Consider the following 17,928-nt stretch of genomic DNA (forward strand, 5'->3'; position numbering starts at 1 on the left):
AATGGTGTAGGGGTGTCTTGGTATGCCCCTACAGTGGAAAGGGATGCCCTTGGTGGCTATGTGATGGTGTAGGGGTGTCTTGGTATGCCCCTACTGTGAAATGGGATGCCCTTGGTGGCTATGATAATAGTGTAGGGGTGTCTCGGTATGCCCCTACAATTGGAAATGGTTGCCCTGGGTGGCTGTGTTAATTGTTTATGTTATTTATGATATGTTACATTGTTATATGGTATTATGTAAATATGTTTGAGGTCATTGTCTGGGTATTTAGTTATGTTAATTGGGGGAATGTCTGTTCAAATGTTGGTGACAATGACCTCTTAAAATTTTATATTTTAATTTTATATATTTATGTAATTAATAAAGCCGTGGAATATTTTTGCCAAAATAATCCTTGTGTCTGTGTTTATTGGAGGTTAATTGGTTATAACTGGAATAGGCCAAAGAGACGACAATGCGCATGTCATGAAGCCCATGGAATAAGCAAAGCTAGGTGGAATGGGCCTTGACAGAGCTAGGAGGCAGGCCTATGGAGGAGTGTTACTTGATTGGTCAATTGAAATAAGGGGAGTGGCTTAGTCATATAAATATTCGCCATTTTAAAATTGGGTTCCATTTTAATTCGAAATCTTTACCTGTTGTTAGCTGTCCCGCCCACCCTCCCTAATTTAGTGGGTTAATGGTTAAGATTTATGACTCTCCCGTTTTGTCACGGCGGCGGGAGATGGTTTAGTTTAATTGGGGGTAGGTCGGTTTTTGGTAAGTGGGATAGGTCAAGAGGAATACTTACCTTTAGATTTGGTGGTAGGTTCGAGCTCGGCGGTAGCTACGAACCTGGGGGTGTAGGGGTGTCTCGGTATGCCCCTACACTGGAAATGGATGCCCTTGGTGGCTGGGACAATGGTGTAGGGGTGTCTTGGTATGCCCCTACAGTGGAAAGGGATGCCCTTGGTGGCTATGTGATGGTGTAGGGGTGTCTTGGTATGCCCCTACTGTGAAATGGGATGCCCTTGGTGGCTATGATAATAGTGTAGGGGTGTCTCGGTATGCCCCTACAATTGGAAATGGTTGCCCTGGGTGGCTGTGTTAATTGTTTATGTTATTTATGATATGTTACATTGTTATATGGTATTATGTAAATATGTTTGAGGTCATTGTCTGGGTATTTAGTTATGTTAATTGGGGGAATGTCTGTTCAAATGTTGGTGACAATGACCTCTTAAAATTTTATATTTTAATTTTATATATTTATGTAATTAATAAAGCCGTGGAATATTTTTGCCAAAATAATCCTTGTGTCTGTGTTTATTGGAGGTTAATTGGTTATAACTGGAATAGGCCAAAGAGACGACAATGCGCATGTCATGAAGCCCATGGAATAAGCAAAGCTAGGTGGAATGGGCCTTGACAGAGCTAGGAGGCAGGCCTATGGAGGAGTGTTACTTGATTGGTCAATTGAAATAAGGGGAGTGGCTTAGTCATATAAATATTCGCCATTTTAAAATTGGGTTCCATTTTAATTCGAAATCTTTACCTGTTGTTAGCTGTCCCGCCCACCCTCCCTAATTTAGTGGGTTAATGGTTAAGATTTATGACTCTCCCGTTTTGTCACGGCGGCGGGGGATGGTTTAGTTTAATTGGGGGTAGGTCGGTTTTTGGTAAGTGGGATAGGTCAAGAGGAATACTTACCTTTAGATTTGGTGGTAGGTTCGAGCTCGGCGGTAGCTACGAACCTGGGGGTGTAGGGGTGTCTCGGTATGCCCCTACACTGGCAATGGATGCCCTTGGTGGCTGGGACAATGGTGTAGGGGTGTCTTGGTATGCCCCTACAGTGGAAAGGGATGCCCTTGGTGGCTATGTGATGGTGTAGGGGTGTCTTGGTATGCCCCTACTGTGAAATGGGATGCCCTTGGTGGCTATGATAATAGTGTAGGGGTGTCTCGGTATGCCCCTACAATTGGAAATGGTTGCCCTGGGTGGCTGTGTTAATTGTTTATGTTATTTATGATATGTTACATTGTTATATGGTATTATGTAAATATGTTTGAGGTCATTGTCTGGGTATTTAGTTATGTTAATTGGGGGAATGTCTGTTCAAATGTTGGTGACAATGACCTCTTAAAATTTTATATTTTAATTTTATATATTTATGTAATTAATAAAGCCGTGGAATATTTTTGCCAAAATAATCCTTGTGTCTGTGTTTATTGGAGGTTAATTGGTTATAACTGGAATAGGCCAAAGAGACGACAATGCGCATGTCATGAGATATACAGCTATAGCGCCATATACTGCCTTCAGTTTTTGGAATATTTAACTATTTCGTGCCATCTAGCAAATTGTCTTTAACTCCTTTTTCTGGTTCACCCTCCCAAGGTTATTCATTAAATCAGGAATTGTTGGAAATTGATCAATTAACTCAGAATAAGTAAAAATAGCTGGGAAATACTCGTGATGGCTATTTTTCTATATCTGTTATTTTGCCTCCAAATTTGGAATTCTTGGGTTATTGCAAACAATTGCTGGTTTAGTAATTAAATAATTTTGTCTTTCTCCCAAATGCAGGCCTCCCAGTCGTTCCAATTTTAGCAGAACAGTTCCATTTTAGGGTCCTGTCCAAATTTGGACATTTGCACTACACTCAGGAACCAGGACTCTGCATTGAGTGCTGACACAGGGCTCTCTAAATGGTCCTCCCTTGTGGGCAGGCCTGCTTGATTAGTAGACAGCCTGGTGGGCATTTAGACACTCAGTTAGAAAAATAAGAAGTTATCCATCTCAGCTTATGTCACACATGGTTTTTTTTTTAGCCTAAATATTTAAATTTTAATTTTTAATTCACTACATTTCAAGCATTTCAAACAATAGCCCCTATTTGCTGCTGAACTAATACTCACATGATTCTCTAAACATCTATTGTATTCATAGTTGTTAGGGAGTTGCAGTCCACTAACATCTGGGGGTTCATAGAAGTCTGTTAGTTGGAGTCCACCAACATCAAGCAGGGCTCCAGGCCTCCCAATCCTCCTGATATTAGAAAGACAGCCCCATTTATGGTTCTGTCCCTTTATTCCAACACTGTTCCATGGTTCCTTTTTGAGAACATCAGGGAATTGCCCCAACAATCATTGCAGGAGCACATCATTAGACATGCTTCCTCTAAGCTCAGGGAGCTACGACCCCGCAGAGAGCAAAAAATATTTCTCCCTGCGTGGTCTGCCCCAGTGGACGGGACTGAATGATAGACAGACAGCCTGGCATGCATTCACGCCAGGTTGGCCTGCCAATCCTTCAGGCAGGCTCTGCCCCCTTTCCTCCCCTCCCACTGGCGTCCTGATACACAGGATGCTGGAGTTGGGAGGTATGCCACCTTACAAAATGAAAAAAAAAATCAACATAATTAACTTTCCTTTTCCTACCCCCCCCCCCCTCTCTTTGCAAAAGTTTTAAAACCAAAGAAAAATGCTTCTCTAAAAATATCATAGACAGCTGCATTCTTTCTTGTGTTCTACACCCGTGGATATCCACTACTATGCAAAGCCTTCCTAAAACAGCTCAGTTATCTTTCAAATGGTGGGACTCCATCTTCAGTGTCTCAGAGTCACAGGTCTGATTATCAGCAAAGTTATTATTATTATTATTGTTGGCATTTATAGAGCGCCAAATAATTCCACAGTTAATCTTTTATCCTTTGAAGTACCATCAAATGGGGAAATATCATCTAGACCCAAGGATGTACTTAAAAAGTAATTGAAAGATAAATATTTCCCAACATAGTTCTATAAATTGATATTATTATGATTATATCGGTAGTAGTTCTGTTGAGTAGGAATACAGAGGCTAAATCGATAAGATAAGATATGCCCCTAATAAATTGAGAAATGTTATGAGTTATTATGGTCCAGCATTAAAAATGTTAGCACCAGGTAAAAGTTATGTAAAAAATAGCATTTACTAGCCACATCTACTCATATGCCAGTGTAACAATTCCTTGGAGCTGGTTGAAACACTCCAATACTTATTTGTAATAATTATATAGTCTAAGCCCACCCACTGGCTGATGTTGGTGCTCAAAGAATAAAAATATGTACTGTAAAAATCAGGATATTTTCCCTAAACAGTTCTAAATTGCACATGGTGGTTGTAAATACCTTTCCCATATACAGTAAGACATATCAAACTACATAATGCCTTTGATCCATAGAAGTATTATTACCATACCTAAATCCAAGACCACTATTTTTACGTACTGCAATCTCATTTATTTAATAGAGGCACAAGGACAGGATGATTTGCACCGTATAATTGATATGGTTAACATATAATTCCATCTTTCTTTAATTTATTCCTAAAGGTACACAACGGACCCTTAAAGCACGTAAGCTTGCTGAAATACTATGTAAAACGAGTGTGTCCTTTTTCATTTTTTTTAAAGCTTACTAACAGTGCATATTTTAATAGAAACCTGCACTTTAATAAATGAACCTGGATTAACCCCTCTCCCCTTCCCCCCCCCCCACCCCACCCTGCTTTAAAGCAGACATCTGGTCCTGTTACTTCCTGGTTGGTTAGCTCAGTGGAGCTAAACTCAAGACGCAGTCAATTGCTCAGACTTTGCAAAGACTTCTCATTTACCTGCATTTGGGAAGTCTGTGATTGGACAGTCACATAAAGTCTGGGAGGAGTTAGAAGGGGAGAACTAGCAAAGGCTGCAGACAAGAGAACAGCAAGTTCTGAGAGTTGTTTTTAAATATACCCCCAATGAAAAAATCTAAATTAAATGTATGTATGTTTTCATTTGGAGCGTATGTACTAAATGGTGATTCTTATGTTTTTGTATTTGGGTAGTGGAGTTGTATGTTATAAGTGAATAAGGTACCTTTGTATGTTGTATTTCATAGAAATATACACCTTTATTGATGATGACTTCTGTTCTTGTAAGTCCGGGTTATCTTGTTGCAATTACTTATTTGTTAGTCCCTCTATTGTACAGCCCTGTGGAATATGCTAGTTTTTTTTTAAATAAATAATAATAACAATAATGCAATGCAATACTGCTAACTCATATAAAACAAATGGTTTCATGTATTCACTAAATACATGAATGTTCCTGGAAAACCTGAGTATCATCTTCAACCCAGCACATTGTGTGTTTGCCATGCTTAATATAATTTACTTTTGCAGAGTTTGGGAGGAAACCTCTCATGTGATTTCACACATCATTTAGAATGATTACATTAGTCATTCTAGATATCTGTTTACCAAAAATCTGCTTACTGTAGATATGTTTGTATAGTCAGTATGCAATGCTTCCCTAAGCAACTAAGCCTCAAAATAAATATTGTATGTGACGACTGATGGCAATGGCTTTGATGTGCTGTGTACTGTAACATTTGTGCTCTCTCCAGAGAGCGATGGAGATTTAGGAATGAGTTATATAATTAGCCAAATTTTATCAAGCACACGTGTAGATCAATCATAAATCATTTTTATTGCATTAATGCTCTCAAAAAGTAACTGCAAAAGCACAGATTGTTGTCAACCCAAAATAAGTCTTATAAGCATTTCATATGGTCTTGGCACACAGTGCCACCCTTATTTGCTGGGTTATGGCCAACACAAATGTGCACCCCCACTCATCATTACATGACTACTAGCCTGTCAACTCAGTGCTAACACAGAAACGCACCATATACACACAATTCCTGTAGAAACACAGACGTTCAAATACAGACAGCAATGCGCTTACATACACACATGCACATACAGATATGCACACACATGCAGATGCATGTCGACAAATACATGCTCACATGCACACACATGTACTGTTAGACACACATACAAAGAATATTAAGACATATTTACTGACAAACATACTTAGGTACTGTTACAGGAACAGAATAGACTGGTCCCTGCTTGGGATCTAAGCCGGTCTTGCTAAATCATCCGTCCCTTCTCCTCAGGCATCATGAACAACTGCAGCGACTGCTCAGGTATGCTCTTCCCCACACCCACTGGACTGTCAAGTATCATCCCCTCTGCCCTTTCGACACCATGTTTACAAAGATGCTTTTAGTTCACGGGTGACTATGCTAAACTTGACCGTTACCAAGCCCCACAAGTGTCAGGATCGGGACAGGGATCCAACACGCAGAGTACGAACAGGAGAGATGTACGTATACCGGACCTTAGAATGGCCGGACTAACGTAAGGAGAGAGCAGAGAATAGTCAGAGACAAGCCGGGGTCGAGGGAACGAGAGAACAGGTAAGCGAGAGACAAGCCGAGGTCAAAGGACACGAGAGGTAAACAGGAACGATAGTACAAGCCGAGTCAAAACCAAATAGAACAATAAACATAAGAGCACTGAGGAACCAGACAAGCTAGAACCACGACAGGGCAATGAACCATTACACACATCCCTCTTTTATACCCTGGTTCTTTAATTGATGACTCCGCCCTTGCCGAGCCCTGTTCCGAACTAGATTGACAGGTCGGGATGTGATTGCCGTCATGACGTCGACTCCTGAGCGTCGTGTCATAAAAGGAAGCGGGACTCTCGTGGCCGGCGTGGGAATGACTATGAGAGCTGTGAGGATTGGATGAATCAGCCCCGCAGAGAGAACGGCCGCCGGGAAGTCTAACCTCCTCCGAGGTAGAGACTTCAGGTACCCTGACAACAAGTAATAGAGAACATACTTAAGTTCAGGTATGCGGGCATGGGGAGATTCTTTTAATGGCACTAATACTTAGCTTTGCAATTTGATGTGCCATGCTATTCTTGGTGCTGCAGTATGACATCACATCCTGTTACAAATTGTCTGTCTCTATGGTAACATGTGGTTTGAGGATTTACTTACTGCTATTTTACCCACCATATAGCATGCACTGTGATCTCTCTGGGCTGGGCAACCAGCAGGTAATGCTCCACATGGCAACCAGAGTGGCTCTCAAACCCCAAAGTGTGGGCCAGGAACAGGTATCCAATTTTCCTCTCCCAATGAGCATGCCTATTAGCATACCTGCCAACTACAGCATCCATAGAATCGGGACGGGACCCATGCATTAGTATTGGAACAAAAAAGAGAGAAATCTGTCCTATAAAATGTAGATCGCAGCATATGCTGCGATCTACATTTTATAGGACAGATTTCTCTCTTTTTTGTTCCAATTCACTATTAGGGTTACCCCCTGCTCTGTCCTTATCATTGATTGGCCACTCCTATTTCTTTCCATGCATTAGTATGGCTGAATTTAGTCATCATTAATAGTGATTTATCTACATAAGTCACCATAAAAGTCTATGAGAAATTTTGTAGATAAATAATAGCAAAGATTACTCGTCCTGGGGATGTTACTTTTGCCTAACATCCAGGAGATGTTACTATTATCCAATTTAATGGAACTCATTTTATCTACCTCGGAAGGATAAAGTGCTGGGTCAACCCTGCTGGGATTTAAACCTGCGACCCCCCAAGGGTTGAACAGATTCTCCTGTTGGTGCATTAGCCCACTGAGCTATTCACCGACCAAAATAATTTGAAAAGTTTTTGTTTTTTTTCTCTAACAGATAGAAATAATTGGGGATGCTGATTTAAACAAATACATTGAGGTCTGAGAGAGCAGCACTGGCCATTGCTGGATTTTCCATTTGGCAGAGTAAGGGGCACCTGTTTTCTGCTCTTATAATGTGCCTTTCTGAGCTCAAATAGGCTGGTGAGAAAGTGGAAGGAATTACCAGTGTCTGTGTGTGAGGATGGACAGGAAGTGGAAGGAATCACTTCCCATCTGCCTTGCAGTAGGAGCAGGGGATGTACATTATATAACCAGTCCTGCAGCTCTTTAGCAATTTTAGGATATTGACCAGTCTACAGAAGACATAGGAGGGTGAGTACTGTGCAAATAACCCTTAAAACTCCACTTGCCTAAATAACCCTTTCTCTAACCCTACATTTTACTCCTTCCAAAACGTAAAAGTTAATGTATTAGTCCCACATTTAAAGGGACACTTTAGGCACCAAAACAACTTTAGCGTAATGATCATGCCACTGAAGTCTCACTGCTCAATTCTCAGCAATTATGAGTTAAATCCTTTTGTTTATACAGCTCTAGTCACACCTCCCTGTATGTGACTTGCACAGCCATCCTAAACACTTCCTGAAATGTAATATGTAATATTGAAATGTGTATGTAATAACATACATTAAGAAGCATAGATGTTTGGAAGGTTCCGGCTGCAGAAGTAGTGATATAATATGAGAATGAGCAGTGCCCTAAACTCCCCAATGCATTGGGATTAGGGGAAGAGAGGAAAAAAACATTTTGCTCCATTCAGGATTTATGAAGGTTCTGAGATACTTATTTAGTTTCTTCCTTTTGTTTAGTTATTTTGTAAAATGAGAGGGACTATTTGGGTCATTTTGATCTAAGGAAACCCTTAAACACATGTATAAAAGTTGGCAACATTTCATAGCTTCAACACCCTCTTGCACTTGCTGCAGATATATAAACATCTTGTAGGACACTCAACTCTTCAGTGGAATGAACTTAATTTTTTATAACATTCACCAAAGATTTTAAAGAACTTGAAGAGACAGTGCAACGTATGTTTTAATGTCTGGGTCCTTGAAGCAAAGCATAAGAACTATTACAGTACATACCATACAATTTATGCTGATTTAATATGATCAAATTTTATCTTGACACACAAACAGGACTACACATAGGACAGAGGTCATACGTTTATAGAAGAAAGAAGATTTAGCCTATGGAAAGGTTGTTTTTTTTTACCGTACGAAAAATATGGATGTAGAATTCTCTGCCTGAAGAAGTAGTTTTATCAGAATTTGTACAGATGTTTAAACAGCAGCTAGATGCATACTTGCAAAAACATAATATTAAATTATATACTTTTTCAACTGTAGGGTAATAGCTTCTTCATCCAAGGCAAAATCGGACTGCCTTTCTGGGGTCAATATGGAATTTCCCCCCCTAGTTTGTTGTAAAATGGAAGTGTTTCAAACTTTGTTGGAAAATTGGAAGTGCTTCAAACTGCCTTCTTTTGTATCAGCCGCAAAAAACAAATATGGACACGTCTCTTTTGAGTCTATTTAGCTACGTAACTTCTTATTCTAGATTTGCAGGGCCCTGACTATTGCATGGGAACATGTAGGAGGCCATAAAATGTCACATCACAGATGGGGACACAGTCAGGGACTGGATGCTATTTATGTCAGAAATTTCATAAACTCCCCCCCAAAATAAAGCAATATTGATCAGTGCAAAAAATTCTAATTCATAAGCCCATTAAAACATTTTTTGACAAAATTTTAAAATGGATTTTCAAAGTCCATTCTGAATTAAGCCCGTCATCACTGACCACTTCTAAAAAACCTTAATTAAATCATATTAAGGATATCCAATTACATATTATTTCCTGTAGCTTTTAAACAAGTTCGCAATATAACTAACACAGGATCTCATTCATCAATTTACCACAATTAGGCAGTAATGTTAATTGTGCTGAAGTCATTCTGGAAATATGAAAGTTCAAATTTGCCAGACAATGTCCTGGATCTTAAATAAAAAAAAGTGTATTCTATCCAGGAACTTGATGTAATTAAGAAGTTTCCAAGCTGTAATAACTACAATGCCAGAATCTTGGCTTGGCAGCGCTTAACATGAAGCAAACTGATTGAATGTAATACAATATATTTTTGTAAATCTGTCCTCCTTGATACGGCCACCAGTCTTTTATGAAAAAAAGTATGCCGGTATGTTATTATGAACTGCTGGGCAACGGCCTTCATTTTCTTAGACTATTTCCTTACAGTTTTGGATTAAATTTGTTTATTCAAGTAAATAAACGCCCTCCAATATGCACTTTGTCAAGTTCCACTCCTGGGTACTAATAAAAGGAAAATAAGATTATTGTTGGGAAGTGATACAGTGAAACTGAAAACTGGAAAAATGTCACCTGTTGTGATGAATCTTGATTTCTGTGTGATATATAGATTATAGAGTCATTGAGCCACGTGTCAGCTATGTGCCAGTGTACAGGCTGCTGCTGGTGATGATTCTATTGAATCTGCCTACTGATTAACCCACGAGTGTCCGGACTATGTTTGTTTTCTCTATATGTATGTGGCGATAATGCTGACCTCGTTACGGATTGCGCTTTGTGGTCTGGATATACAGGAGTGCGGTTCCTGTCTCTTTTTGAAATATTGCTGTTGCTGATATTATATATTTTTTAAACTAAGTGCTGATCTTGCAAAGGCAGGGAATGATCCTACCAGCATGCTCGGAATACCTGCGGTGACACAATAGATGCATATTTTATACTAAAATAACACAAACCGCATGGAAAGCAAACAAGAATCTGATATAAGCAAAATAATTAGGTGCAAATCTCATAAGCACTCCCTTAAGTGCTACAACCAACCATCAATATACAGACAACCTTGAGAAAGGCAGCCAGTGAGGTGCCCAAACGTTGGGGGTTCATTGGTGGCTTGTGTGCTGTTCTATTGCGCTTGTGGAAGTTGTGGTAATTACCTTTGTATAAAGTACCTTGCCTTGTTAAATTTACTTTGCAGTGGATATAGTGTGCATTCTAATCCTTTGTATACTTTGTCATACTACACACATGCAGAAAGATAAGATTGAGCTTCTGGCAAAGATCTCTAATGAGACAGAAAGGGGTATTTTTTATATACACTTTTAAGGGTTAATAATATATAGGGGTGTATATAAAAAATACCCCTTTCTGTCTCATTAGAGATCTTTGCCAGAAGCTCAAGGAAGCAAGGTGAATGGTTAGCGTTAGGACCCACCTGGGGGGGTCAGGGCCGGTGCAAGGATTTTTAGCTACACAGGCGAAGATGCATTTTGCCACCCCCCTTCCCCCCACCAGCAAAAAAAGTGCATCTTCACCTGTGTGTCTTGTAACCACCCCCCCTTTGAATTTCCTACTTTCTTACCCTCTTTACTGTTTCATATCCCCTCTTTAGTGCCTCCTCTGTTTGTCTCTTACTTACACCCATCACCTTTTTGTGTCTCTTACCCCCAGCCCCTTTCTTAGTTTTTTTCTCCACCACAGTCCCTCTATGTGGCTATTTCTCCCTTTAGTCCGTTTTGTGTGTCCCTCCCCTCCAGATCCCTTTGTGTGTCTTATCTTCCAAGCCATGTAGACATAGATATGCAGGCAAAAATACATACATACTTACACGATCATAGAGGCACACAGACATTGTTTTTCAGGCACACAATCAAACAATGTCATACAGGTACACTGTCATACAAACACAGACATAATCATACAGAGACATAGAGACAGAGAGATACATACATACATACAGAAACAGCCACACAGAGACATGCAGACAGACACACGGAGACATACAGGCAGAGACATGCACACATACAGAGACATACACACATACAGAGGTACAGAGACATGCAGGCATACAGGCATACAGAAACATGCATACAAAGACGTAAAGGCATGCAGATACATACATACTGTAACGGATCACCTGGCACCCCGACTGGGTACCTCCGTTAATGGATGCTCCTAGCGCTTCCTGAGGACTCCAAGCACTCTGGCAGACACCACAATCACCGAACCGATGCAGCATATGAATCTTCTCAAGCATAGGAATGCTGTAGACCGTTGAATAGGAACCATACGAATAGGCTTACACTCCTAGCAGTCAACTGAAACAGCATGCAATAAATCCTTCCCCCAATAATGAGACGACACTTCACTTTGAGGGTAAAACAGGAACTCTGGACTGGCACATCCAGCCTAGCTTTTATTACAAGAGTACACATACAGGCCACACCCAGGGGGAGGCATAAAATAACCAATAGTATCACGGGTGCAACCCACACATCCCCTCCCCTTAGTGTGACACATAATCCCAATATTCATACAGTTTAAAATATACTTTTTACACAATATTTATAACTTCAAAACCATACATCACATCTTCATAACAATTACATATTTGGAATCAGCACACTTTAAACATAAACACTTCCAAAAATCAGGCAAATCCCTCCAGTGGATCAAAAGTTAGGTGGAAGTCCTTTATGACCGACCGCAAGCACAATTTCCTGCCCAAAACAGTTCCATAGATTTGGGCTGTGCGGTCGGTCAATTTCATGCAGAAAAACGACTAAGTCCCATTTCGAACGGGACTTAGTCTCTGGAGCTGAAAAACGAAGTGTAGGAGAAGGTAAGGGTCAGCGGTGTTCGGTAAAATGTGTAGCCTATTTCAGTTCCACAGAATCTTTAGCATACACTTCGACTGAACAAAGATGGCCGCCGCCACGTGCAATTAACCTGCAGTAACCTCACAGCCAGTAACCTCACTGCCCACTTTAACTTCTTTGTGGTCCGCCTGTGTGGTACTTGGTTCAGTAAGCCCTATTTACTGAACCAAGAGTGAGAAAGCCAGGGGCAAGTTATTTTACAGGTCTGGGGACATAGTCTTAAAGGAGCATTGTTCACCAAAGTTACAAGATGTCCCCAGACGGTTCTTAAAGGGCCATACACCGAATAAAAGTCCATACGTTTTCAGGGGCCATAGTCTTAAAGGGTATTGTTACCCAAAGTCTCAATATGTCCCCAGACAGTTCTTAAAGGGCCAGCAGCAGTACAATAAAATACCATTCACTGTGCTTAAAGGGCCAGCAGTCGCACAATAAAATACAATATGCCCAAATCTAGTTCTTTAAACGTACCAATTGTCCCGGGCCATAGTCCGCAGGTAGGAGGCAGGCAGCCAGGCCCCTCCAACTTCCAGTGGCGAGGTGGGTTCCGCCACACATACATACATACAGACACATACACATACATGCGTACAGAGGCATACATACATACATACATGTGTACAGAGACAGACATACAGAGACAAAAATAAAGATAGGGTCGCACTCAGTCACAACAATTAAACACAGGGTGCTACTGAGCATGGGTCAGTAAAAAACCCCAAGAGACATGTACAAAATAGAAAAAATCTCAGGCACTCACTGTGATTGTTCTTCAAGCAGGTTTATTGCAACGTTTCGACCTCAATTAGGTATTTTTCAAGCTAACACCACTGTGACAAAATCGTGTTTATATACATACACAAATTAATGAACAGATAATCAATTGATTACTTAATCAATTACAAATTTTATAGAACACACATATGTTAAAAATTATTCAATCAATAGATCAATTTAATATACAAAGAAAGATAAAAACATGTTCTGGAGTGGATAAATAAATGGCTGTCAAAGGTAGTAGTAATCACAGGAATAAATCCGGGTTTTGAAGATAATCACATACATAGTAATTAATACACAGGTCCCTCAAATAACACTAAGTTGATGCATATAAAATATATGTAATAGATAATATAATTAGTGAAGTTATACCTGGGAGACAATCAACGAATCGCCCAAACCGGAAGAGAGTGGAACGCCTAATCCACGTAAGAACGTGGCAGCGTCATCCGCTCCGTAACGAGCAGGGTATGGTGGCCGCAGAGGGTGCTCGACATCGGGTGTTCACGATGCATGCGCGCAAAGAAGAAAATCATTCGCGCATGCGCGTAACCACCATCATATGTCACAGAACGATAAACCATGTAGCATGGAATCCTATCCTAGTACAGGTCCCCAGGTTAAACGAGCAATAAAGCATCATAAATAACTAGCACCAACAAAGGAGGGAAAGAGAAAAGAGTAATAGAAAAGAAAATAGATAAATAAGGATAATAATATAAGTAAAAGAAAAGGTGGATATAAAGAAAAGTAAATAAAAATAAAAATAAAAATAAAGAGATAAAGATAATAATGTTAATAGAAATAAAAATAAGATGAGATAATGAATAAAAATAAATATAAAAATAAAAATACAAATACAAATAAAAATAAAGGTAAATAAAACAAAAATAAATAAGGAAAAAATTATAAAGAAAAAAGTAAAAATAAGAATAGAGATAAAAATAAAATAAAGATAATAAAAAATTAAAGAAGGAGAGGAGAAAGAATTGAATCAAAAAAATGCAATAATCAAGAATAATGGAAGTCAGCCAAGAGAGAAAAATATATGAATCAAGACAAGCAATAGTAAAGGGTAATAGAATAAAGAGTAAAAGTCAGCCAGATATTATAACATATACCACAGAAAAAAGGATAGGTATCCTAACACTCAGTTATATATACGTATACACGCAAAAACATATATGTGTATATGTCCTCAGAAAAGTACACATAGGTTTTTTAACATGTAACAATCGTTAAAGTAGAACATAATATGTATCACAAGACATAAGAAATACAAAATACAAAATAATAAGAGACCTAAGATACATAAATCCAAACTGATCAGACTGTAGTACGGGGTCCATGGACAAAACCTTATTAGGATGATTCATTATTACATACATATATTTAAAAGAGTATATTCAACGGATTACTGTAAGAGGAAGGTTATACAAATGTATACTCATATTAAAGATGTATACATAGTTACAACACACTAAGTGAAAAACAAAGTGCTACAAAACATGCAGAGAGTTAATAAAAAGTGCAAACAATTAAATAAAGTGCATCAATAATCAATGTAATACATTAGAAAAAAAGGTTCTTAGGCAAATAATCAAGTGTATATAATGGCAGAAATGCCATAATTCAATAGTGGTGGTGCTATTGTGGTCCAGAACAGGAGTGATTATGTACAGGAAGTACTGCGGCAATTACGAGATGTTGAGACATATAAAAAATTGGATTGTGATCCTACTAATATGTTGCAAGCTAAAATTGACAAATTACTCAAGTCTGCTTTAGACAAATTAATTATTGATCGGGATACCTATGGGTTTCTATATGAAAAAACACCGATTGTGCCAGTAATCTATATGTTACCTAAAGTGCATAAGAGCCTAATATGCCCTCCAGGGAGGCCCATTGTAGCAGGGATAGGTTCGGTGCTGTCACCCCTTGCACAATTTTTGGACTGTTAAATATCAAGTCGTTGGTTAAGGATACAACAGAAGTATTAAAAATACTAGAGACAGTGAGGAATGTTGAGAATTATACCCTGGTTTCCTTTGATGTAACTAGTCTTTACACCTCTATAGAACATGACCTGGCAATCAGCCCGTATAACTCAGTTTATCATACACGTTCCTGTTAAAACTTACTTCTAATGGAGACATGCTGTGACTTAGAATGCTTTTTTTTTTTTTTTTTTTCCCTTATTCATGTGGCAGTCATACCAGTTTTGGGACATAATTATGATTTTTAAGGAATTTGTGGTAAACATCCTATGTTAAACCGCATGCTATACCAGGAAGGAACCATAGGCCTTATGTGAATTAACTACAACCTACAATTTTGAATACTAGAATTGGGAAAGTGTGTTAAATGTCATAGCGTTACCCATAACAACTATATAACAACATGTTTATTTGCAAGTATTAATTTGCAATTGTACTGCTCTAGATGCTTATTTAGACGTGCCATCGCCTTATACCTAACAACCTAATGCCTGAGGTCACATATATCCACTAGGCGACAGCTAACACTAACAAGAGGCCTACCGCCTTTAATACTCACTACACTGGCTCACAGAGTGGCAATCACTCACAACTTAACGCTATAATCCTATACACATATCTACCCTGATAACACACTGTTCATTGCATAGACAATCTCGTTCAAAACGATAAGCACGTATTTCTCTGCCTACCTAATACATTTAATGAGACACTCACCTGTCTGCTATATCCTCGATTGGCCCGTCAGCCTTGTTTTCCGTGCAGACTTGTATGTCCCAGTACTTATTACACTGCACTAGAGTACAACTAAGCAACTTTACCTCACCCACATGCTACACTACACAGCAGTAAATGTTCATCAATATTCATCAATGTTAAGCTTGTTATACTGTTTGTATTTAAAAAATGTGCACGTACTCATGCCACTGCTTAAGCTATATGGATATTATTTAGACAAATGGAGGTCATTTAGTTGCTCCAATGGCCATTGGAGGGATGCCCGCCTGCCAACGTCAAGGCAGACCCCCCCTAAGCGGGTCCTAACACTGACCCTTCAGCCTGCTTCCTTGAGCTTCTGGCAAAGATATCTCTAATGAGACAGAAAGGGGTATTTTTTATATACACCCCTTTACTTATTAACCCTTAATAGGGAACACATGGGATGGGTAGCAGCATTGTAACCAGGCTGTGTGATACAAAGTAAATACAAATACAAAAAGAGAAGTCCTGCGCTAAAGCAGCAAGGACTACAACACACATCAGCCCCAATATGTAGTAAAAACCAAAGAAAATAAAATGTTACTTGCGCTTTTTCCTTAATCCCTATGTATATTTAGACAAATGGAGGTCATTTAGTTGCTCCAATGGCCATTGGAGGGATGCCCGCCTGCCAACGTCAAGGCAGACCCCCCCTAAGCGGGTCCTAACACTGACCCTTCAGCCTGCTTCCTTGAGCTTCTGGCAAAGATATCTCTAATGAGACAGAAAGGGGTATTTTTTATATACACCCCTTTACTTATTAACCCTTAATAGGGAACACATGGGATGGGTAGCAGCATTGTAACCAGGCTGTGTGATACAAAGTAAATACAAATACAAAAAGAGAAGTCCTGCGCTAAAGCAGCAAGGACTACAACACACATCAGCCCCAATATGTAGTAAAAACCAAAGAAAATAAAATGTTACTTGCGCTTTTTCCTTAATCCCTATGTATATTTAGACAAATGGAGGTCATTTAGTTGCTCCAATGGCCATTGGAGGGATGCCCGCCTGCCAACGTCAAGGCAGACCCCCCCTAAGCGGGTCCTAACACTGACCCTTCAGCCTGCTTCCTTGAGCTTCTGGCAAAGATATCTCTAATGAGACAGAAAGGGGTATTTTTTATATACACCCCTTTACTTATTAACCCTTAATAGGGAACACATGGGATGGGTAGCAGCATTGTAACCAGGCTGTGTGATACAAAGTAAATACAAATACAAAAAGAGAAGTCCTGCGCTAAAGCAGCAAGGACTACAACACACATCAGCCCCAATATGTAGTAAAAACCAAAGAAAATAAAATGTTACTTGCGCTTTTTCCTTAATCCCTATGTATATTTAGACAAATGGAGGTCATTTAGTTGCTCCAATGGCCATTGGAGGGATGCCCGCCTGCCAACGTCAAGGCAGACCCCCCCTAAGCGGGTCCTAACACTGACCCTTCAGCCTGCTTCCTTGAGCTTCTGGCAAAGATATCTCTAATGAGACAGAAAGGGGTATTTTTTATATACACCCCTTTACTTATTAACCCTTAATAGGGAACACATGGGATGGGTAGCAGCATTGTAACCAGGCTGTGTGATACAAAGTAAATACAAATACAAAAAGAGAAGTCCTGCGCTAAAGCAGCAAGGACTACAACACACATCAGCCCCAATATGTAGTAAAAACCAAAGAAAATAAAATGTTACTTGCGCTTTTTCCTTAATCCCTATGTATATTTAGACAAATGGAGGTCATTTAGTTGCTCCAATGGCCATTGGAGGGATGCCCGCCTGCCAACGTCAAGGCAGACCCCCCCTAAGCGGGTCCTAACACTGACCCTTCAGCCTGCTTCCTTGAGCTTCTGGCAAAGATATCTCTAATGAGACAGAAAGGGGTATTTTTTATATACACCCCTTTACTTATTAACCCTTAATAGGGAACACATGGGATGGGTAGCAGCATTGTAACCAGGCTGTGTGATACAAAGTAAATACAAATACAAAAAGAGAAGTCCTGCGCTAAAGCAGCAAGGACTACAACACACATCAGCCCCAATATGTAGTAAAAACCAAAGAAAATAAAATGTTACTTGGTTTTTACTACATATTGGGGCTGATGTGT

Source organism: Pelobates fuscus, chromosome 1, assembly GCF_036172605.1.
Source record: "Pelobates fuscus isolate aPelFus1 chromosome 1, aPelFus1.pri, whole genome shotgun sequence".
In the NCBI taxonomy this organism is placed as follows: Eukaryota; Metazoa; Chordata; class Amphibia; order Anura; family Pelobatidae; genus Pelobates; species Pelobates fuscus.